This window comes from Schistocerca serialis, chromosome 4, assembly GCF_023864345.2.
Source record: "Schistocerca serialis cubense isolate TAMUIC-IGC-003099 chromosome 4, iqSchSeri2.2, whole genome shotgun sequence".
NCBI lineage: Eukaryota > Metazoa > Arthropoda > Insecta > Orthoptera > Acrididae > Schistocerca > Schistocerca serialis.
The window spans coordinates 698117108-698141904 of record NC_064641.1 but is presented as its reverse complement, the minus strand read 5'-3'; positions in this window follow the sequence as shown (position 1 = coordinate 698141904).

Here is a 24797-nt window from a genome sequence, read left to right as displayed (position 1 = left end):
TGTTTTTGGTTCCTACTGGAGAGACACGTCCTTTTGTCTACTAATCGCTCGGTTTTGCGGTGCGGTCACAAAACACTGACACTAAACTTATTACAGTGAACAGAGACGTCAATGAATGAACGGACAGATCGTAACTTTGCGAAAATAAAGAAAGTAAGATTTTCACTCGAGGGAGGACTCGAACCAAGGACCTCTCGTTCCGCAGTTGCTCATTCTAACCACGGGACCACGGCGTTCCTCAGCTTACCTCGTCCTTGATGTTGCCTATTCTGCACATGGACTACTCAGTTTGTATATTTTGCTTATTTTTTCATAGTTCCACACAACTTCTTCCGGTTTTCTCGATTGATCTGTGTTTAGTTTTTCAAGGCCTATCCACTGTGTCAATTTATAACTAAATCTGAGGGGGGTGCGATGGGGAGGTTCCCTTGTTAAAACTACTTGGACCTAACTAACCTAAGGACATCACGCACATCCATGCCTGAGACAGGAATCGAAAAAAAATGGTTCAAATGGCTCTGAGCACTATGGGACTGAACATCTGGGGTCATCAGTCCCCTAGACTTAGAACTACCTTAGACCTAACTAAGCTAAGGACATCACACACATCCATCCCCCAGACAGGATTCAAACCTGCGACCGTAGCGGTCGCGCGGTTCGTGACTGAAGCGGCTACAAACGCTCCGCCACAACGGCCGGCACAGGATTCTAACCTGCGACCGTAGCAGCAGCGCGGTTCCAGACTGAAGCTCCTAGAACCGCTCGGCCACAGCGGCCGGCCACTGAAAGAGAATACTGCGCCCCACAACTCGTGCTGAAGGGCGATGGCGTGCAGGTGACAATGGTGGCATTATGCCGTCTCATTTGTCAACGTTCAAACGCATGCACGCGAGGAAAGACTGCTCAACGTGCTATTCCACGTTATGACGTCAGAAACTCGGCACACTCAACGCTCAGCGTTCGGATGCGCTGTCCGTGTGCTGACGGCTTAATGGTAGAAACGGGTCTGGTCGTTTAAGAACGTGCAGCAACCACACCGGACACACGTCTGGCACGCTTCGGGATGAGAAACACATCCAGTGTGTGGACGGGTTAAAGCTTTGGGAAGCTATGTGTGTCTTTTACAGTGAAAGTCACTTCAGACAGAGACGGAACAGAGAGGCTTCCCAGTGGAACGCTTCGTGAAATACGGAGCCAGCAGGAGGCACGTGTGTGCAGGATGCAGATGAGGGCCCTGCCGCTGTCATTGTCCTGCGAGCAGACGGGACGGGGGGAACGTCCGGCCGAGACGGTGCGCCGTCTGGTCCGGCCGTCGGACGCCGCGGCAATTGTGGCGAGGCGCGTGGAGCGCGTCCAGCACCGGCCACGAGTCCGCAAATTGTCTTGATTCGCCAGGAAGGCCACCAGCCGTGCAGAAATACGCCGTGCCTCACCGCCATTATGCTGCCAGCCGGTGTAACGAGCCTCGTACACCAACTGCCCAAGCTCTGTCAAATACAGTACGTCCCCTAGTTACGCGCTCACCAACCTTTCGGAGATAATTACCCCTAAACGACGATCACACATCAAACAATACCGCCAACAAAGTACCTTTAGACTGAAACAAAGCGCACTCCTATTTTATAGACTCAAATACACTACTGGCCATTAAAATTGCTACACCAAGAAGAAAATCACATGATAAACGGGTATTCATTGGACAAATATATTATAATAGAACTGACATGTGATTACATTTTCACGTAATTTGGGTGCATAGATTCTGAGAAATCAGTACCCAGAACAACAACCTCTGGCCGTAATAACGGCCTTGATACACCTGGGCATTGAGTCAAACAGAGCTTGAATGGCGTGTACAGGTACAGCTACCATTGCAGCTTCAACACGATACCACAGTTAATCAAGAATAGTGACTGGCGTATTGTGACGAGCCAGTTGTGAGGCCACCATTGACCAGACGTTCTCAATCGGTGAGAGATCTGGAGAAGTGCTGGCCAGGGCAGCAGTCGAACATTTTCTCTATCCAGAAAGGCCCCTACAGGACCTGCAACGTGCGGTCGTGCATTATCCTGCTGAGATGTAGGGTTTCTCAAGGAACGAATGAAGTGTAGAGCCACGGATCGTAACCCATCTAAAATGTAACGTCCACTGCTCAAAGTGCCGTCAATGCGAACAAGAGGTGACCGAGACGTGTAACCAATGGCACCTCATACCATCACGCTGGATGATACGCCAGTATGGCGACGACGAATACACCCTTCCAATGTGCGTTCACCGCGATGTCGCCAAACACGGATGCAACCATCATGATGCTGTAAACAGAACCTGGATTCATCCGAAAAAATGACGTTTTGCCATTTGTGCACCCAGGTTCGTCGTTGAGTACACTATCGCAGGCGCTCCTGTCTGTGATGCAGCGTCAAGGGTAACCGCAGCCATGGTCTCCGAGCTGATAGTCCATGCTGCTGCAAACGTCGTCGAATTGTTCGTGCAGATGGTTGTTGTCTTGCAAACGTCCCCCTCTGTTGACTCAGGGATCGAGAAGTGGCTGCACGATCCGTTACAGCCATGCGGATAAGGTGCCTGTCATCTCGACTGCTAGTGATATAAGGCCGTTGGGATCCAGCACGGCGTTAAGTATTACCCTCCCGAACCCACCGATTCCATATTCTGCTAACAGTCATTGGATCTCGACCAACGCGAGCAGAAATGTCGTGATATGATAAACCGCAATCGCGATAGGCTACAATCCGACTTTTATCAAAGTCGGAAACGTGATGGTACCCATATTTCCTCCTTACACGAGGCATCAGCATCACAACAACGTTTCACCAGGTAACGCCAGTCAACTGCCGTTTGTGTATGAGAAATTGGTTGGAAACTTTCCTCACGTCAGCACGTTGTAGGTGTCGCCACCGGCGCCAACCTTGTGTGAATGCTCTAAAAAGCTAATCATTTGCATATCACAGAATCTTCTTCCTGTCGGTTAAATTTCGCGTCAGTAGCACGTCATCTTGGTGGTGTAGCAATTTTAATGGACAGTAGTGTAGTTACTAATGCATAGTTCACCTACCAACGAGCCGGCCGCGGTGGCCGAGCGGTTCTAGGCGCTCCAGTCTGGAGCCGCGCTGCTGCTACGGTCGCAGGTTCGAATCCTGCCTCGGGCATGGGTGTGTGTCATGTCCTTAGGTTAGTTAGGTTTAAGTAGTTCTAAGTTCTAGGGGACTAATGACCACAGCAGTTGAGTCCCATAGTGCTCAGAGCCATTTGAACCTACCAACGAACCTATCTACAAATAAGACTTATGAATTTCTCTAGGTTTTTTTTTATTAAACATCGAAGAAAACCTTTTATCGGCATATGGCCAACACGGATTCAGAAAATATCGTTCTTGTGAACAACAACTACCCTTCTGTTCTCACGAAGTAATGGGTGCTATCGACAGAGGACGCCAAACTGATTCCACATCTGCATCTACATTTACGTGATTAATCTGCTGTTCACAATAAAGTGCCTGGCAGAGGGTTCAATGAACCATCTTCTAGCTGTCTCTCTACCGTTCCACTCTCGAACGGCGCGCGGGGAAAACGAGCACTTACATTTTTCTCTTATTTTATCGTGATGATAATTTCTCCCTATGCAGGTGGGTGCCAACAGAATGTGTTCGCAATCGGAGGAAAAACTGGTGACTGAAATTTCATGAGAAGACCCCGTCGCAACGAAGAACACCTTTATTTTAATGATTGCCACTCCAATTCACGTATCATGTCTGTGACACTATCTCCCCTATATCGGGATAGTAAAAAACGAGCTGCCCCTCTTTGAACTTTTTCGATGTCATCCGTCAGTCCCACCTGATGCGGATCCCACACCGCACAGCAATACTCCAGGACAGGGCGGACAAGCGTGGTGTAAGCAGTCTCTTTAGTAGACCAGTTGCACCTTCTAAGTGTTCTGCCAATGAATCGCAGTCTTTGGTTTGCTCTACCCATAACATTACCTATGTGATCGTACCAATTTAGGTTATTATTAATTGGAACGATCACATTTTTAGATTTCCAGAAGGGTTTTGATACCGTACCTCGCAAGTGACTTCTACTTAAATTGCTCGCCTACGTAGTATCGTATGAGTTGTGTTACAGGGTTTGTGATTTCCTGTCAGAAAGGCCACAGCTCTTAATAACAGACGGAAAGTCATCGAGTAAAGTAGAAGTAATATCTGGCGTTCCTCAAGGAAGTGTTCCTGAATTACATAAATGATTTAACAGATACTTCAGCAGTCCCCTTAGACTATTTGCAAATCATGCTGTCATTTGCCGTCTTGTAACATCATCAGATGAAATAACGAATTGCAGAATGATTTGGACAAGGTAACTGCATGGTGTAAAAAATGGCAATTGCCTCTACATGATAAAAAGTGTAAGGTCATCCAAATGAGTACTGAAAGGAATTCGTTAAACTTCGGTTACGTGATAAATCACTCAAATCTAAAGGCCGTAAGCTCAACGAAATCCTTAGGCATTATAATAAAGAGTAACGTGAATTGGAACGATAATGTTGTGGTAGAGCAAACCAAAGACTACGATTCATTGGCAGAACACATCGAAAATTTACTGATCTACTAAAGAGATTGCTTACGCTACGCCCGTCCGCTCTCTTCTCGACCTGCTGGTACGCGGAAAGCGATGCGCATTAGATAGGATTGACGGAGGGCATCGAAAACTTTGAAAGATGGGCAGCTCGTTTTGCATTATGACGAAATACAGGAGAGAGTGCCACGAGTACGATGCATGAACTGAGGTGGCAGTCAATAAAACAAAGGCGTTTTTCGCTGCGGCAGGACCTTCTCATGAAAAGTCAGTTACCATCTTTCTTCCAAGAGTGTGAAAATGTTTCGTCGACGCCCACCTGCGTTGGGAGAAAGAATCATCATATTAAAATAAGAGAAATAGAGCTCGCACGGAAAGATTGAAGTGTTCGTTTCTACGGCGCGCTGTTAGAGATTGGAACGGTTGAGAAGTACTTGAACGTTGATCGAAGATCCCTCCGCAAACACTTAATTAGGTATTGCAAAGTGATCATATGTGTGTAGAACTACACTACTAGCCATTAAAATTGCTGCACCATGAAGATGACGTGCTACAGACGCGAAATTTAACCGATAGGAAGAAGATGCTGTGATATGCAAATGATTAGCTTTTCAGAACATTCACACAAGGTTGGCGCCGGTGGCGACACCTACAACGTGCTGACATGAGGAAAGTTTCCAACCGATTTCTCATACACAAACAGCAGTTCACCGGCGTTGCCTGGTGAAACGTTGTTGTGATGCCTCGTGTAAGGAAGAGAAATGCGTACCATCACGTTTCCAGCTTTGACAAAGGTCGGATTGTAGACTATCGCGATTGCGGTTTATCGTATCGCGACATTGCTGCCCGCGTTGGTCGAGATCGAATGACTGTTAGCAGAGTATGGAATCAGTGGGTTCAGGAGAGTAATACGGAACGCCGTGCTGGATACCAACGGCCTCGTATCACTAGCAGTCGAGATGACAAGCGTCTTATCCGCATGGCTGTAGCGGATCGTGCAGCCACGTCTCCATCGCTGAGTCAACAGATGGGGACGTTTGCAAGACAACAACTATTTGCACGAACGGTTCGATGACATTTGCAGCAGCATGGACTATCAGCTCGGAGACCATTGCTGCGGATACCCTCGACGCTGCATCACAGACAGGAGCGCTTGGGATGGTGTACTCAACGACGAACCTGGGTGCATGAATGGCAAAACGACATTTTTTCGGATGAATCCAGGTTCTGTTTACAGCATCATGATGGTTGCATCCGCGTTTAGCGACATCGCGGTGTACGCGCAATGGAGGCGTGTATTCGTCATCGCCATACTGGCGTATCACCCGGCGTGATGGTATGGGGTGCCATTGGTTACACGTCTCGGTCACCTCTTGTTCGCATTGACGGCACTTTGAGCAGTGGACGTTACATTTTAGATGGTTTACGATCCGTGGCTCTACCCTTCATTCGTTCCTTGAGAAACCCTACATTTCAGCAGGATTATGCACGACCGCACGTTGCAGGTCCTGTAGGGGCGTTTCTGGATACAGAAAATGTTCGACTGCTGCCCTGGCCAGCACATTCTCCAGATCTCTCACCAATTGAGAACGTCTGGTCAATGGTGGCCGAGCAACAGGCTCGTCACAATACGCCAGTCACTACTCTTGATGAACTGTGGTATCGTGTTGAAGCTGCATGGGCAGCTGTACCTATACACGCCATCCAAGCTCTGTTTGACTCAATGCCCAGGCGTATCAAGGCCGTTATTACGGCCAGAGGTTGTTGTTCTGGGTACTGATTTCTCAGGATCTGTGCAGCCAAATTACGTGAAAATGTAATCACACGTCAGTTGTAATATAATATATTTGTCCGATGAATACCTGTTTATCATCTCATTTCTTATTGGTGTAGTATTTTTAATGGCCAGTAGTGTAACAAGATTATGAAGCGGGCTGTGGCTAAAGACTCTCTGTACTCATTGCACAGGACCCAATTCCTTATAGGGAGCCGCGCGGAGTGGCCGCACGCTTTAAGGCGCCATGTCACATGTGTGTGCTTGTGTTGTCCTTAGCATAAGTTAGTTTAAGCAGTGTGTAAGTCTAGGGACCGGTGACCTCAGCAGTTTGGTCCCTTAGGAATTCGCACACATTTGAACATTTCCTTACAGGAAGCTGAGACTGATCTAAAACTACAGGGTGATTCAAAAAGAATACCACAACTTTAGGAATTTAAAACTCTGCAACGACAAAAGGCAGAGCTAAGCACTATCTGTCGGCAAATTAAGGGAGCTATAAAGTTTCATTTAGTTGTACATTTGTTCGCCATTTCAGCCAATAAAGTTTTTGGTCCCTTTTTCTTCGAAGGTGCTACTGTAACTGGACTACAGTATCTGGAGATGTTAGAGAATTGGCTGTTCCCTCAGCTCGAACAAGAAGCACAACAATTCATATTTCAGCAGGATGGAGCGCCACCACATTGGCACTTATCTGTCCGTAACTACCTGAAAGTCAACTACCCGAGGCGATGGATCGGCCGCCAGGCAGCCCGTGACAGAGCACTTCATCACTGGCCTCCAAGAAGCCCTGATCTTACCCCCTGCGATTTTTTCTTATGGGGGTATGTTAAGGATATGGTGTTTCGGCCACCTCTCCCAGCCACCATTGATGATTTGAAACGAGAAATAACAGCAGCTATCCAAACTGTTACACCTGATATGCTACAGAGAGTGTGGAACGAGTTGGAGTATCGGGTTGATATTGCTCGTGTGTCTGGAGGGGGCCATATTGAACATCTCTGAACTTGTTTTTGAGTGAAAAAAAACCTTTTTAAATACTCTTTGTAATGATGTATAACGGAAGGTTGTATTATGTTTCTTTCATTAAATACACATTTTTAAAGTTGTGGTATTCTTTTTGAATCACCCTGTATTACGAAAAGCAAAAAGACTGAATGTCGTTTGCTGATACACATCTTTCATGTTATATATTCATGTTTGTCTCAACGAATATTAGCCATTTACCCATGTGATAGACTCTATTAGAGCAATCAGGCCTCTTCACCACTCTACTCGTTAGGAGGGCTCGCACTCACGGCACAGCAGTGAGCCACCGGCCGCCTCACAGCCTATAATGTGGCGGGGAGTGGGGTGGGTGGGTGGGAAGGGGGGAAGGGACGGGGTAGGGAAGGAGGAGTCCGAACAAGGCAGCTCCGCACGGGAAACAGTTGTCAACGGGTCTATTCTACGACCGCCAGCGGCACTTCTACGGAGATATATCGCTTCACGGAGCCCTTCCGTGGTGAATTTATTTTCTAAGACTACCACACTGATGAGAAATGACAACGACGTGAATCTTACATTTCTTTTAACTGATGATACGAAGAACGTAAGCAGCTTTGTGCCAAACATGACATTTCTTACAACTGATGCAACCTTATGATAAATATCGTTTTCGGATGCAGTTTAAATTGATGTTAACGAGTGACTATTCTACTCGCAGGGAACCCCTTGAGTGCGAGATTGGAGAAGGCCAACGACGTTTACCGGCATTCGGCGATCCAAATATTTTCTACTATGCAATCAAAACATTAGCTGCTAATGGCAACACGGGGTGGGGTTGGAAATACGAGGGGCATTTGAAAAATCCGTGCAAAAATAAAAACTATTTACGTGAATGAGATTTTCACTCTGCAGCGGAGTGTGCGCTGATATGAAACTTCCTGGCAGATTAAAACTGTGTGAAGGGCCGAGACTCGAACTCGGCACTTCCCGAGGAAGATTCATATCATCGCATACTCCGCTGCAGAGTGAAAATCTCATTCTGGAAATATCCCCCAGGCTGTGGCTAAGCCGTATCTCCGCAATATCCTTTCTTTCAGGAGCGCTAGTTCTGCAAGGTTCGCAGGAGAGCTTCTGTAAAGTTTGGAAGGTAGGAGGTGAGGTACTGGTACAAGTAAAGCTGTGAGGACGGGGCGTGAGTCGTGCTTCGGTAGCTCAGTTGGTACAGGAGCGTCGTGGTCCCGCGTTTAGCGCGAGCAGCTGCGGAACGAGAGGTCCTCGGTTCAAGTCTTCCCTCGAGTGAAAAGTTTACTTTCTTTACGCCGGTACGGTAGCACGGCGTGTTCGGTCAGAGGGTTAGCTGCCCTCTGTAATAAAAAACCTGAGTTAATGGATCAACAATGAACTTAAACGGGTGTCTTACGACGTCCGCCCCGAGCAGATGCAACGAACGAAAGCGAACAAACATGAGAAAAAAAAATAGCCGGCACGGTAGCTCAGCGTGTTCGGTCAGAGGGTTTAGCTACCCTCTGTAATGAAAAAACTGAGTAAACGGATCAACGACGACCCTGAACGGGTGTCATCGGACGTCCGCCACGAACATATTCAACGAACAATATAGAACAAAAAGAGATCAACATAAAAAAAAAGTTGGTAGAGCACTTGCCCGCGAAAAGCAAAGGTCCCGAGTTCGAGTCTCGGTCCGGCACACATTATTAATCTGCCAGGAAGTTTCAGCTACTTACATGTTTGGGGTAAACTTCTTTTATTTTTCGACATAGTCTCCTTTTAGACTTATACACTTCGTCCAACGCTGTTCTAATTTGTTGATCCCTTATGAATAATAGGAATCGTCCAAGTCTGCAAAATAGCTATTAGTTGCAGCAATCACCTCCTTGCTTCAGTAAAATCTTTGTCTCGACAGCCATTTCTTCAAATTGGGGAACAAATAGTAGTCCGAGGGAGCCAAGCCTGGAGAATAGTGGGGATGTGAAACGAGTTGGAACCCTATTTCCATTAATTTTGCGACCACAACTGCTAAGGTGTGTGCTGGTGCGTTGTCGTGATGGAAAAGGACTTTTTTGCTGTCCAATCGCCGGCGTTTTTCTTGCAGCTCGGTTTTCAAACGGTCCAGTAACGATGAATAATACGCACCTGTAATAGTTTTACCCTTTTCCAGATAGTCGATGAGGATTATCTCTTGCGACTCCCAAAAAAAAGTCGCCATAATCTTTCCGGCCGAAGGACTGGTCTCCGCCTTTCTTGATGTAGATTCTTCCTTCGTAACCCATTGTTTAGGTTATTGTTTGGTCTTAGGAGTATAGTAATGTATCCATGTTTCATCCACAGTGACGAAACGTCGCTTAAAGTCCTGCGGATTCTTCCTGAACAGCTGCAAACCATCTTTGCAGCACTTCTCACGATTCCGTTTTTGGCCAAGCGTGAGCAATCGCGGAACCCATCTTGCGGATAGCTTTCTCATGTCCAAATGTTTATGCAAAATAATGTGTTCCCGTTCATTCGAGATGCCCACAGCACTAGCAATGTCACGCATCTTAACTCTTCTGTCATCCATCACCATATCATGGATTTTATCAATGATTTATGGAGTTGTAACATTCAAAGGGCGTCCAGAACGTTCGGCATCACTTGTGCCCATGTGGCCACTCCGAAAATTTTGAAACCACTTATAAACTGTTGTAATCGAAGGTGCAGAGTCACTGTAATGTTTATCAAGCTTCTCTTTAGTCTCCTGAGGCGTTTTGCCTTTCATAAAGTAATGTTTAATCACCACACGGATTTCTTCTTCGTCCATTTTCTGACAATCACTCGCCTTCCTTGATTCACACGAACGCCAAACACAAAGAAATAGATCAATATGGTTGAAACTTGGTATGCGTTCTTTCCAAAGATGCTACCAACTAAACAAGACCTTGATACGCGCCGGTGGTGCCATCTCTCGGACTTTGCACGGACTTTCGAAATGCCCGTCGTAGCCAATGGAGAGCACAGCAAGAGGATACAGAGTGTAACTGAACTGCTTAGTTTACGAGTAACTCACAACAGTGCTACAGTGCTAGTGATATTGATACAAAGCAAAGCAATGGCAACGGTAAACAAAGAATATATTGCAGTATATCTACAACAACAGTCGCCGAAGTTGAAATTTCCTTAGTAAAGCAACCCAAGGAATTTCTCAGAGTGCGAAAAAAGTGGCAGATCAGATATTAACGTTTCTGCAAGACGAACCAGTGGAATGTGTGTTGTCGTACACGCTCGACTGTGTGGACAATGTACATGAAGAGTAAAATGACGATGATGCGTGCTTAACAAGTGAAAGTGATAATGCAGCTGGTGTGGAGCCATGTAGTTCATCATCCTTGTTGGATGGGAAGGCATAAATCCCGTCTCCGGCGAAACGTAGTAAAGGATAGTCATTGTCCAAGGAGCTGGTACCAAACACAGTTATGTACGTGGAAGATCATCCGCAGCATAGTAAAAAGAATAGCAATTACGAATAGATTTAGAATAAGTCAGCAATTTGACCGTGTAATGCTTAAGAAAAGGACATATACTTAAAGGATAACAAGGCGCACTTGTAACAAAAACTGATATCTGCACATTTCAAGGATGTTGGACACCACATACAGGATGTGCGAGATAATGACGTACTACGTCATGTACATCAGATTGTGCTCGACATAGATTACTGTGATTTCAAGGGAAGCAGTGGATGACTGTATAATTGCAGACAGTGCTACAGAACTGGAAGACGTAAGATAACGAAATTTCAAACAAAGCGTCAAATTGACGATGCACATCAAACTGCGGAATCGGCCCGAAAATTTGCAGATGAGATAAACTGATGCCATCGTTCAGTAACGAATTTGTTTTCAACTCCAACGAATCGCGATTTGAAGGGGAAATCCATATGAAAGGAACCTTGGAAATCAAAGGTACCAAGGGAGCTGTATACAGATCAGCGAACATCAATGCCTTAACGCATCCTTATACAATATGCCGACTGCTAATCAGGATGGTAAATTGGCTGGGAAATTATTTATTGTGCTGCGAGAAGCTGTGTGTGATCTTGTGTGCGTGATCTTGCAAGGGGAGTAGGGAAAATTTATAGCACAGCAAGCAACAGTGGGGGAATGTGCATAAGGGAACTACACCTACGGTAAGAGCATTGCTTTTGGCCAATAGCTGGTTCAAATAATTTGATTTTGCTTGATTCCTGGTCTGTGTATAAAAATCATACTCTTTTAGAGCAATCTATTATTCCTGAAAAGTCTGTGACATTGCAATTTATACAACCTGGAACCACTGGAAAAATTCAGACTCTGGATATTTGTTTCTTCCATGCCTGTAAACCTTATTATTGCACTATATGCAGCTATGCCTTAAAAGATAGCCAGTTCCACGATAAACTCCACGGCAGACTGTTTCGCATTCGATTGCCTGGTATCTCATTCCATCAGTTTTCATCACCCCGTTACACCAATGTGATTCTATATGCATTCTTTAAGAGTGGATACCGAGCTGAGAGTCCTGCACGGTTTGTAACTCCCAAGGAGTTGGCATCGATCTCGATGGTGCGAATCCTTGTGTCGCGCCATTTTTCCTTTGGTGTTCATTGTTCACGTTAACTGTTTGTTTTGAATATTTCTTGAATGCTGACCACGCCCGCTTCGTTAAGTGTAGAGTATACATCGCATAGAAGGTTGATTTCTGCACCTCCCGGACACTCATTTTCTGTCGCCGTCCTGATGCACACGGTTAACACATTGCTTTCAAATAAGCCTTGCTAAATATTGAACTTACGACCATGCACTCAAGACATTCCTTATGAGACGGATAAAACCCGTTACAAAAAGCAGAAAAACTGTCTTCTGCTATTAGACATCTTTCATGTGATATCTTTATGCGTGCAACGACAAACACTTGTCTGTTTCTAAGAATCTTAGCCGTCCATCCATCTGTTAGAGTGGCTTATCTTTGGATGAGAACAGAAATGCATGCCTTAACGAAGTCACCTAAACTCTTGAGGTGAGCCAGCCAATAGAAATGCTTGGCGAACAGAATCAGTTAGCGAGGGCTGCATTGTCGCTGGACAAAGCGATACACTCTGTTGTTCCGCTTGCAGCTGTGAGGACGTGCCGATCTGTTTAGTACCGACGCTTTGTCTTGTGATAAAGAAAGAGGCACGCCGAAGCGACATCGTTCTGGGTTACGGCGGGATGGTTGTCTGCTTCAGCTGCATTGGCATCGTGCGACTTTGCGGATCATCAGATTTATTTACGCGAGATTGTTTGCAGCCCTTTTTATTGAGGACAATATTAGTTTTTTATTCGACTTCATTCGAATCAATATCAAATTTCTTTACAGCCATCTGGGCTTACTGTCTGATTATCTCATTGCTTTTCAACTCACTCTGTAACATCATGGACAATATTACGAATATAGAGTGATTTTCTTTGTCTTTTCTGCTTACGAAAAACATTTAGTCCATCGAAGAACACTTGAATGTGACACTTAAGACTCTGTATCCATTTTCTGAACAATATGTGTTTCATATTGATAATGTGGGACTCTTGCGAACTTATTTTTCACTTCTCTAATATTTATTCCAGTCTTTACCAGTGTTGATTTACGAATAAAGTTTCCGAACGAACTGCATTTCGTTTTGTAAAGGTTTTTTTTAAATTACCACTACCAGTCACAAACTTTGTCAACTATTGTGTTACTTATTTATTTAGCGACATGTTTCGAGGGCTAAACCTCATCTTCAGGCTAAATGGCATTACAAAAACAGCTATACAAAAATGTAATACTGATATTACACAGTCTTTTCGTAAATGCTGTGGTCATCCTGTGGGAGAAGAGAAAACTTAGTAAGAGGCGATGTCACTTTGGAAGCTGGACTGATATTTTCACGAAAATATTGTGTAATGGACACTCACTCTGTTCTTCTGGCGTGACAGTCTCGCTGTGAGGCGTTGCGGTGTTTCCATTTCCGTGGCTCTCTTGGCCACTGATCACAAATTGTCACTAGCATAGCAGTAACTTGGAAACACGATCACAAACAGTTCTCCGGTGCAATGGACAAGATGGCGGTCAAATGGTTCAAATGGCTCTGAGCGCTGTGGGACTTAACATCTGAGGTCATCAGTCCCCTAGAACTTAGAACTACTGAAACCTAACTAACCTAAGGACATCACACACATCCATGCCCGAGGTAGGATTCGAACCTGCGACCATAGCGATTGCGCTGCTCCAGACTGAAGCGCCTAGAACCGCTCGTCCGAGCGGCCGGAGAAAAGTAGTCAAAATGGCTTCAAATTCTTACATTTCATTTTCCCCATATTTCAAAATAAACGGAGAGTAACTGCTTCCAGCGGTGTTAGTACTTTCTACAATGTTAATGATACTTTCACCCAGCCAAATCAGTTGTAGTGGAACTCAGGCATGCGGTTTTAACGATATTTTGCTGTCGCTGTAGCTCAAATTTTTTCAGTTCATTGGGTGTCGTATGATCCAGATAGCAAACACCTTTGCATTCCTGTAAGGCGTAATTGTTAGACACAGGCAGTTATATGAGCTCTTACATGAATTTGTGATGCTGTTCATTCTATGTCCGAAAGAACAGATACCACACTGAATCCGCACTTGTGATACATACACTCCTGGAAATTGAAATAAGAACACCGTGAATTCATTGTCCCAGGAAGGGGAAACTTTATTGACACATTCCTGGGGTCAGATACATCACATGATCACACTGATAGAACCACAGGCACATAGACACAGGCAACAGAGCATGCACAATGTCGGCACTAGTACAGTGTATATCCACCTTTCGCAGCAATGCAGGCTGCTATTCGCCCATGGAGACGATCGTAGAGATGCTGGATGTAGTCCTGTGGAACGGCTTGCCATGCCATTTCCACCTGGCGCCTCAGTTGGACCAGCGTTCGTGCTGGACGTGCAGACCGCGTGAGACGACGCTTCATCCAGTCCCAAACATGCTCAATGGGGGACAGATCCGGAGATCTTGCTGGCCAGGGTAGTTGACTTACACCTTCTAGAGCACGTTGGGTGGCACGGGATACATGCGGACGTGCATTGTCCTGTTGGAACAGCAAGTTCCCTTGCCGGTCTAGGAATGGTAGAACGATGGGTTCGATGACGGTTTGGATGTACCGTGCACTATTCAGTGTCCCCTCGACGATCACCAGTGGTGTACGGCCAGTGTAGGAGATTGCTCCCCACACCATGATGCCGGGTGTTGGCCCTGTGTGCCTCGGTCGTATGCAGTCCTGATTGTGGCGCTCACCTGCACGGCGCCAAACACGCATACGACCATCATTGGCACCAAGGCAGAAGCGACTCTCATCGCTGAAGACGACACGTCTCCATTCGTCCCTCCATTCACGCCTGTCGCGACACCACTGGAGGCGGGCTGCACGATGTTGGGGCGTGAGCGGAAGACGGCCTGCGGGACCGTAGCCCAGCTTCATGGAGACGGTTGCGAATGGTCCTCGCCGATACCCCAGGAGCAACAGTGTCCCTAATTTGCTGGGAAGTGGCGGTGCAGTCCCCTACGGCACTGCGTAGGATCCTACGGTCTTGGCGTGCATCCGTGCGTCGCTGCGGTCCGGTCCCAGGTCGACGGGCACGTGCACCTTCCGCCGACCACTGGCGACAACATCGATGTACTGTGGAGACCTCACGCCCCACGTGTTGAGCAATTCGGCGGTACGTCCACCCGGCCTCCCGCATGCCCACTATACGCCCTCGCTCAAAGTCCGTCAACTGCACATACGGTTCACGTCCACGCTGTCGCGGCATGCTACCAGTGTTAAAGACTGCGATGGAGCTCCGTATGCCACGGCAAACTGGCTGACACTGACGGCGGCGGTGCACAAATGGTGCGCAGCTAGCGCCATTCGACGGCCAACACCGCGGTTCCTGGTGTGTCCGCTGTGCCGTGCGTGTGATCATTGCTTGTACAGCCCTCTCGCAGTGTCCGGAGCAAGTATGGTGGGTCTGACACACCGGTGTCAATGTGTTCTTTTTTCCATTTCCAGGAGTGTATTATGTAAACTTAAGGTGAAGAGGGGAGAAAGTGAAAGAAAGGGATAGAACTATGTCAGTTGCATTGGTATTTTACGTGGAATCAGCGTTGACGAGTGGAAATGTGTGCCTGACCGAAATTTGACCCAACGTTCGTCTCCATATTAGGCTGTTGCAAAATTCATGACATCTGTTTCATGTATTATGATTTCAGTGTTGTCCTAGTGTAGCTCGTGTTAAACCCCCTTTAATTATTGTGATAAAGTTCCATCTCACAACGGAATCTGAAACAAAGTTAGTCAGATTTGGTTTGTTCACTTAAGTATAAGATATCATACATAACGGAATGTTCCACTGCATTTAAAATTGAGATAATAGTCTCTTACGAGTTCACGTGTTAAAATACTGTATAAGGGGCAATCAAATGCAAACGAGATGGATGGAAGAAACGTTCGTAAACCGTTTAATATTTCAAAAGTAATGGGCGTAATTGTTAGTACATTTAGGCTTCTTTTGGAGGTTTTCCACAGTTCAGGGTAGTAACGTGCAGAAACGATTGTGTGGTGTGCAGGTGTGGTGAGAAAGCAGAGGGGACATTCTTTTGGGACCAGATAGGTTATGCGGACATGAGCAGGAGAAGTGATCGGTTTTCTGTAATGTACTTGTTTCATGTTGAATGCTATGATAGGCGGGTTTGACTCTGTTCTGGCATGTTGTCCAAGTAGTGGAAGCTGGGGCTAGGGGAGGGACAATGGTATTAATGTGTTCAAAGTGTTCACTTATTTTCGGGAACAGGGCGTGTTCAAAATAAGAGTTAACAGGGATGAAGAGGATACCGTAGAGATAGGATGTTAAATGGTGATCTTTGCTCAGATTGTAAGAGAAAGGGATGGTTGTTATGGTAGAGCGTCTAGTGAAGTCGATGGAACGCTATTCAGTTCTTCAATGACCTAATGTGTAGTGTATCACTGGCTCTCGAGCATGTCTGGTGTTAGTCCTAGAATTATATAGCATTCAGTAAGCTGCTGATACGTCTCTCTATTTGCCAGTGGCGTGTGAGTGTATCCCTCTCACGAGTCCATAGAAAGGAGCTGTATAAGCGATGGGTTTCTCGGAGGAGGAGTAGGACTTGGGGTGCGGGCATAACAATGAGAATGTATGGTCTTAGTCGGAATGTTGGGTGATATAGCGTCTCACAAGGTCTGCTGCAGGAAGGAGTGGGACGAAGGTTATCAACAGGTTGCTGGAAGGTGAGTGGGGGCTTTCCTGTAGGTATCTATGGGTTCCCGGTAGGCATTCCAGTTATTGTGAGTAGACTCCGTTAACCCTAGACAGAGACTGAGATGGGGTGCACAGGGAAGAGGTTGAGTGTACAGGATTGTGAGGAGAACAGGTAGTTGGTCACTTCCAGCTGGGTCGAGGACTGCCGCAGTGGGGCCTCCAAGAAGGTTAGAAGGTTAGGGGGAGCTAAAACGACATCTGGAGTCATGTTACTTTCGGGACGGCTGTCCTGGGCGATGGGGACAAGGTCATCTTGGAGGAAGTCTGTATATTGGCGCCACATCGGAGTTCTGCAGTGGAATTCTTCATTCGTCTCTGCTCCGTTTATACACTTTCCTTACCGCTTGATGTTTCGGCAACCATACTGTAGCGTGGGAGTAATGATCGTACATAATGCTGTGGTTCGTGTAATGAACTCGACGCTCTAACTATTGAAAACGATGGACGCAATTTAATTTTTATTCCATGAAATATAAATCTGATATCAATATATCAGGTGATCAAAAAGTCAGTGTAAATATGAAAACTTGTCAAGGGATAATGTAGATAGAGAGGTACAAGTTGACACATATGCTTGGAATGACATGTGGTTTTATTAGAACCAAAAAAATTCAAAAGTTCAAAAAATGTCCGACAGATGGCCCTTCATCTGATCAGAATAGCAATAATTAGCATAACAAAGTAAGACAAAGCAAAGATGATGTTCTTTACAGGAAATGCTCACTATGTCCACCATCATTCCTCAACAATAGCTGTAGTCGAGGAATAATGTTGTGAACAGCACTGTAAAGCATGCCTGGAGTTATGGTGAGGCATTGGCGTCGGATGTTGTCTTTCAGTATCCCTAGAGATGTCGGTCGATCACGATACACTTGCGACTTCAGGTACCCCCAAAGACAATAATCGCACGGACTGAAGTCTGGGGACCTGGGAGGACAAGCATAACGACAGTGGCGGCTGAGCGCACGATCAACACCAAACGACGCGCGCAAGAGATCTTCCACGCGTCTAGCAATATGGGGTGGAGCGCCATCCTGCATAAACATCGTACGTTCCAGCAGGTGTTTATCAGCCAGGCTGGGGATCATGCGATTCTCTAACATATCGGCGTACCTCTCACCCCTCGCAGTAGCAGTTACAAAACCAGAATCACGGATTTCCTTGAAGAAAAAAGGCCCGATAACGGTAGATGTAATAAATCCAACCCACACCGTGACTTTCTCGTCGTGCAATGGAATTTCCACGACAGCTCTAGGATTTTCGGTAGCGCAAATTCTGCATTTGTGGGCGTTGACAGACCCTCGGAGCGTAAAATGAGCTTCGTCGGTCCACAACACGTTACTCAACCAATCGTCATCTTTCGCCATCTTTTGAAACGCCCACACCGCAAATGCCCCCCGCTTCACTAAGTCGCCTGGTAACAGTTCATGATGCCAATGGATTTTGTACGGATAGCATCGGAGGGTACGCCTAAGTGCCAACCAAACACTAGTGTAAGGAATGCCGGTGCGACGTACGACTGCACGAGCGCTGACTTCCCCGTGCATAGACAAACCCGCTGCAGTCTCCATTTCTTCCTGAACTGTCTCAGCAGCATTACGCCTTGTGCTCGGTCGGCCACTACGGGGTCTATCGTCTAAACAACTCGTGGCTTCGAACTTCGAAATCATTCTCGCCACAGCTGCTTTTGTCAACGGATCTTTACCCAATCGAATCCCCTTCCTATGGCGATAGGATCGTAACGCTGAACTAGCACAATCCCCATCCTGATAATACAGCTTCACTAAAAGCGCCTTTTCAGGTAACGTCAACATGCTGCGACTGCTGGCGCACCTGATTCTCTCTCTTATTACAGCTCCTTTTATACACGATTGTCATGCGCAGTCACTGGCGTTTTGCTGTCCAGCGCCATCCGTAGGACATTTTGTGAACTTTGTTTTTTTTTTGTTCTAATAAAACCCCATGTCATTCCAAGCATGTGTGTCAATTTTTACCTCTCTATCTATATTATTCCGTGGTTTATTACGTTTTCAAATTTATACTGACTTTTTGATCACCCGGTAGATGCAACCAGGAAGTCTTCAAGTTTCCATACATAGGTTATAAATGTTCAGTGCGTCCCTCTTCTACTGCACGACTAGCATGTAAGCGACAGCCGAGCTCGTCCGCCAAGTGAAGAATTCATTCTTTGCAGAAACAATACAGTTTTTCTGAAATTGCTCAAACCACCAGTTTTTGCTTTTCCTGGTCTGCGGTACAATACCGAATCGAAGGCGATAAGCTTTCTCCACTGAAACTGCAGACTCACTTCTTCTGACGTCCAGATCGCAAAAAACGTTTCGCTACACGGTAGGCATCGTACAACTGTCATGAGGTGGCTCCTGTTCGTATGGGCACCATAGCGGTCGTTTACGCAGCTATCCGTGCTTTACCCTTGGTAATATGAAGTTTAGCTTTTCTTGTTGCCAGCGATGTGTACGTTATTATATCTTATCTTTATTTCATGAAATAATAATTTATTTAATTGGGTCCTTATTTTTAAATAACCACGTTCAGATGGATACCAACAGTTCTCCTTCCCGAGTGCCATTCTTGAATGGAATAGGAGCGGGTGAATATGTACTCTCCGTCACACACCCTACAATTGTAGATTTTGATATAGAAAACTGTAACTCTGCATGGAGCCGCTTAGAGGAGGCACCTGTTGAACTCATCTCAACACATAACCTTTCCTGAATGGGACTGGCAGTTAATGACAAAAGATCGAGGGAATAAAAAGTTTAGTACGTCGAACTTCAGTTTGTTTCACGGCTTGGCTTAGCGCGTGGCAGAATGAGCCTTTGGAAAGGTCAAGGTGGCGACCTTCTGCCTTATCTCCAGCTGGGAACACAATGTTCTGCCCAGAAACGACCTTCGCGATAAACGAACCTCGTGCCGTTTGTGCTTTCTATGTCACCAGCTTCAGTCTTCACTTACACTACAGAATAGAAAAAAATCTTATTTCCCTTTAAGAAAATGCAGCTCTGCTACCAGTGAGTTTGAGAACGTTGTTTTAGTCTGTTAAGCACAAAGAGTTTCTAAAATTTATTCTGATCTTTGCTTAATCTTTTGCTTATTTTTGTATGTGTTCGTGAATTTGTGTATTATCCACAAGTGAAATGCTGCGTTTTAGATTTTGTCTGATATTTATTTTGACAGTAAAATGAAAAACAGGTTTCAGTATTTAAAACTACGGAAGTCTGAAATTACTGTGTGGTACGATATAATAGGTATTTGACGTTGCAGTAACTTACTCTAGCACACCTTCGTCACATAAACCCATCTACATTCTTCAATCTATACTAATAATAAAACTAAAATCTTGTGTCTGTCTGCTTGAGCATGCCGTTCTCCAAAACTGCTAAATGAATTTACATGGGGTTTTCACAGGCGGGCCTAATTGAGGCGTAGGTTGGAGCGATATACAGGTTTTATTTCACCAAAGTCGGATCACGGGAAAAAATGATATTGAGTTCAAAAATGCGAAAGTATATTCGTCGTAGCCTTTTCACGAGTAAGTCACTGAACCAGTTTTGATGAAATGGATATGAAGATAAAACTTTGAACATAGGTTCAAAGGTTCAGTGAGCGTGTCAGAATTATATTAGAACAAATTATATTATATTAGAACAAATAAGCACTCGGTCACAAATATTAAGTAAAAATTGACCAGGTTTCGACGCTACTATGAGCGTCGTCTTCAGAGTTAGACTAACTGTTCTAAAACATATTAAGTATATGATACATTAATAAAATTAAAGTTTGTACTGACTGGAAAAAGATGCAGTACTTACAAGTCACATATTAAAAAAAGATCTAAGCCGGAAAGGCGACGTCATGAGTAGTTGTAAGTAAGATGGCGAGCGGCTAAGGGCTGCTCGTACTTTAGTGAACAAGAGTCTTGTTGCAACCCTTGTTCACTAAAGTACGAGCAGCCCTTAGCCGCTCGCCATCTTACTTACAACTACTCATGATGTCGCCTTTCCGGCTTAGATCTTTTTTTAATATGTGACTTGAAAGTACTGCATCTTTTTCCAGTCAGTACAAACTTTAATTTTATTAATGTATTATATACTTAATATGTTTTAGAACAGTTAGTCTAATTCTGAAGACGACGCTCATAGTAGCGTCGAAACCTGGTCAATTTTGACTTAATATTTGTGACCAAGGGCTTATTTGTTCTAATACGATGTGAAAATAACTTGAGCGCTGAGGAAGAACATAGGATACTACAGCAAGTGTGTAGTACAAGATATTAATTGATTTCAGGAATTTTACGCGTATCAGGGAAAAATATTTACTCAGTGAAAAAACAGTTTATTCTTTTGACTTTATCGTATTTGTTAAAATGCTTTTATTGACTGATATGTCCTACACAATACGATTCAACATATACAATACAATACGATCAACGTATACAATGCTCAACGTGTTTAATCCATATTTGCATACTATAATATAATAGTGCGAAAGTAACTCTGTTATAAAGAAGGTTTTGACATCAAAGATGGTTTTTGCTTACTGGCTGGGTAGTTTCGGGCTTTGTTCATTTTCACAAGCCACCTATTACAGAGAACTACATGTGGTATGATTGAGTCAGTTGGTAGTTCATAGTTGGAGACACAACACCGTTGTTACAGATAGTCTGCGAAAACCAGTTCACAGACGTTGGGCACTGATGGAACCGTGTGTACTATTGGAGTTAACTCCCTCAGCAGGCCTGAACATGATGTAGTGAAGCACCGAAACTGGTAGTCATATAATAAATAACATAGTAAGGACGACTGTAGGATGATGATGATGATGATGTTTGGTTAGTGGGGCGCTCAACTGCGCGGTTATCAGCACCCGTACAAAGTCCCAACCTTTGCTCTGTCCAAACTCGCCACTTTCATGAATGATGAACGGCTGTAGGAGTTCCTTTTCATTGCATAAGTGTACGGCCGAAGACCCTCAAACCTCTAATCAGAAGGATGGACATGCAAATAAAAAAAAGTCCTATGACTGGATTTGCAGAACGCGGATTATAAAGGTGTCAGTAATGAAGTGATACATATGGCAACTATTTACGTATTTGTATTTAAGATACGGTTGGCGTGGGCATTTTTGTTTATCTCATCAAACTTAAATGTATCCCATATCAGCGTTAAACTATGCATTAAAATATGTTTTCTTTAATATTTGAGAGCTTCGAGACACGACGCAATGAAAATGTTTATAACTCTGTGGCGTATTCACAACTAAACCACTGAAGAATTTCGATAAAATATGGTGTGATGACAGGTTTAACGCTGATGCATAACACCGGCTACTTAAGAAAATAAAAAAAAAAAGAAAAGTCGACACATAAAAGTGTAAAGAAGGGCGTAGACGACCTTTTTTACATAAGTGAACATAAGCCATGTTGAGAATTATTAAATATATTGCATAATGTACGTGTTGCATAATATATAACTACTTCTGAAACATGATGCGCTCCTGTCTATCCCGAATGAATCTCCACTTTGCAGTGAAGTATGCACCTATTTGAAACTCCTTGGAAAATTAAAACTGTGTGCCGGACAGAAACACGAAGCTCAGATCTTAGCCTTTTCGGGCAAATACTTTACCGACTGAGCTATCCAAGCACTATTCACGTCTCGTCCTCGCAGCTAATTTCGCCAAATCCGTATGTCCTTCTTTCCTAACAGAAGTTCCTTTGCATATGTTGCAGAACTGACACCACTGCAGAAAGAATATTGTGGAGGCATGGCTTAGCCACTGCCTGGGGTATTGTTTCCAGAATGAATTTTCATTCGCAGCTGAGTCTGCGTTCAACTGAAACTTCCCGGCAGACGAAAACTGTGTAGTGGACCAGGAAGGTAGAAGATCGCTTACTATGAGGTGCTGGTGAAAGTAAAGCTGTGAAGGGGTCGCGAGTGGTTCCTGGATAGCCCGTAACAGGAGAAAAAATGCTTCAAATAGCTCTGAGCACTATGGGACTTAACTTCTGAGGTCAACTGTCCCCTAGAACCTAGAACTACTTAAACCTAACTAACCTAAGGACATCACACACATCCATGCCCGAGGCAGGATTTGAACCTGCGACCGTAGCGGTCACGCGGCTCCAGACTGTAGCTCCTAGAACCGGTCGGTCACCCCGGTCGCCGTAACAGGAGAAGATTCCAGGTTTGAGTCCTGGTCTGGCACGTAATTTTAATCTGCCAGGAAGCTGCAAAATGAAGGAATGTTTTCTATGTAATCGCTGAAGCCTAAGATTGATGCAAGTATCTTTACACCGAGTTGCGAAAGCTCTTCGGGTTGCATGAGAAAGAATCTGCAAATGGAGGTAGGTGAGGCGCTCCTAGGCAGGATCTCAGACCGTATGTAGACAGCTATATAAGACGATTGCCAGTCATCATTTAACGACTCTTTTTCGTTACAGGATCATTCTTCGCGTAATACAGATTCTTAGAGACAGGTTTCTGCTATAATCGAACTGTGTATTAATATTTAGTTAAGCCAATTCATTTTTTTGTTTCATTAAGTACCTTTTTGAATATATTTGTGAGTGTTGAAGAACTGGTCACACGCGTAATCTATTGTCTACAGTCATAAATAATCACACTTCATGTATAAGTGGCCGAGATCCGACATATATTCTTCCTGTCTGTCATATAGCTATCTCCAAGTTTTTGCATAGAAATCAGCTTCTTATAAGTATCTCCGCAGGCATTAACAGATATCGATCGAGGCACATCAACCAAGGCACGCACTAAGCGTATTTGTAAATAAGTACGAAGATGCATTGAAACTGCCACCGGATTTTTTTATGTGAAAACTCTCAAAGGTTTTTTGAATATAACAGATTACATTAACATTCTACATATTTATTCTTCATGTTGACATACTTATTTCTCAACGTAGTCAGACTGGCGACGAATACATTTCTCCCAATGAGATACACTATGTGATCAAAATAATCCAGACACCCTCAAAAACATACGTTTTTCATATTAGGTGAATTGTGCTGTCACCTACTGCCAGGTAATTCATATCAGCGACCTAGGTAGTCATAAGACATCGTGAGAGAGCAGACTGGGCGCTCCGCGGAACTCAACGGACTACGAAGATGGTCATGTGACTGGGTGTCACTTGTGTCATAAGTCTGTACGCGAGATTTCCACACTCCTAAACATTCCTAGGTCCACTGTTTCCGATGTGATAGTGAAGTGGAAACGTGAAGGAACGCGTACAGCGCAATAGCGTACAGGCCGACCTCGTCTGTTGACTGACAGAGACCGCCGACAGTTGAAAAGGGTCGTTATATGTAATAGGCAGACATCTATCCAGACCATCACACAGGAATTCCATACTGCATCAGGATCCACTGCAAGTACTATGGCAGTTAGGTTGGAGGTGAGAAAACTTAGATTTCATGGTCGAGCGACTGCTCATAAGCTACACATCACGCCGGTAAATGCCAAAGACACCTCACTTGGTGTAAGAAGCGTAAACATTGGACGTTTGAACGGTGGAAAAACGTTGAGTGGAGTGACGAATCACGGTACACAATGTGGCGATCCGAAGGGAGGGTGTAGGTTTGGTGAATGCCCGGTGAACGTCATCTACCAACGTGTGTAGTGCCAACAGTAAAATTCGGAGGCGGTGGTGTTATGGTGTGGCCGTGTTTTCACGGAGGGAGCTTGCACCCCTTGTTGTCTTGTGTGGCACTATCACGGCACAGGCCTACATTGATGTTTGAAGCACCTTCTTGCTTCCCACTATTGAAGAGCAATTCGGGGATGGCGACTGCATCTTTCAACACGATTGAGCACCTGTTCATAATGCACGGTCTGTTGCGGATTGGTTACACGACAACAACATACCTGTAGTGGACTGGCCCGTACAGAGTCCTGACCTGAATCCTATAGAACACCTTTCGGATGTTTTGGTACCCAGACATCGTGCCAGGCCACGCCGACCGACATCGATACCTCTCCTCAGTGCAGCACTCCGTGATGAATGGGCTGCCATTCCGCAAGAAACCTTCCAGCACCTGACTGAACGTATGC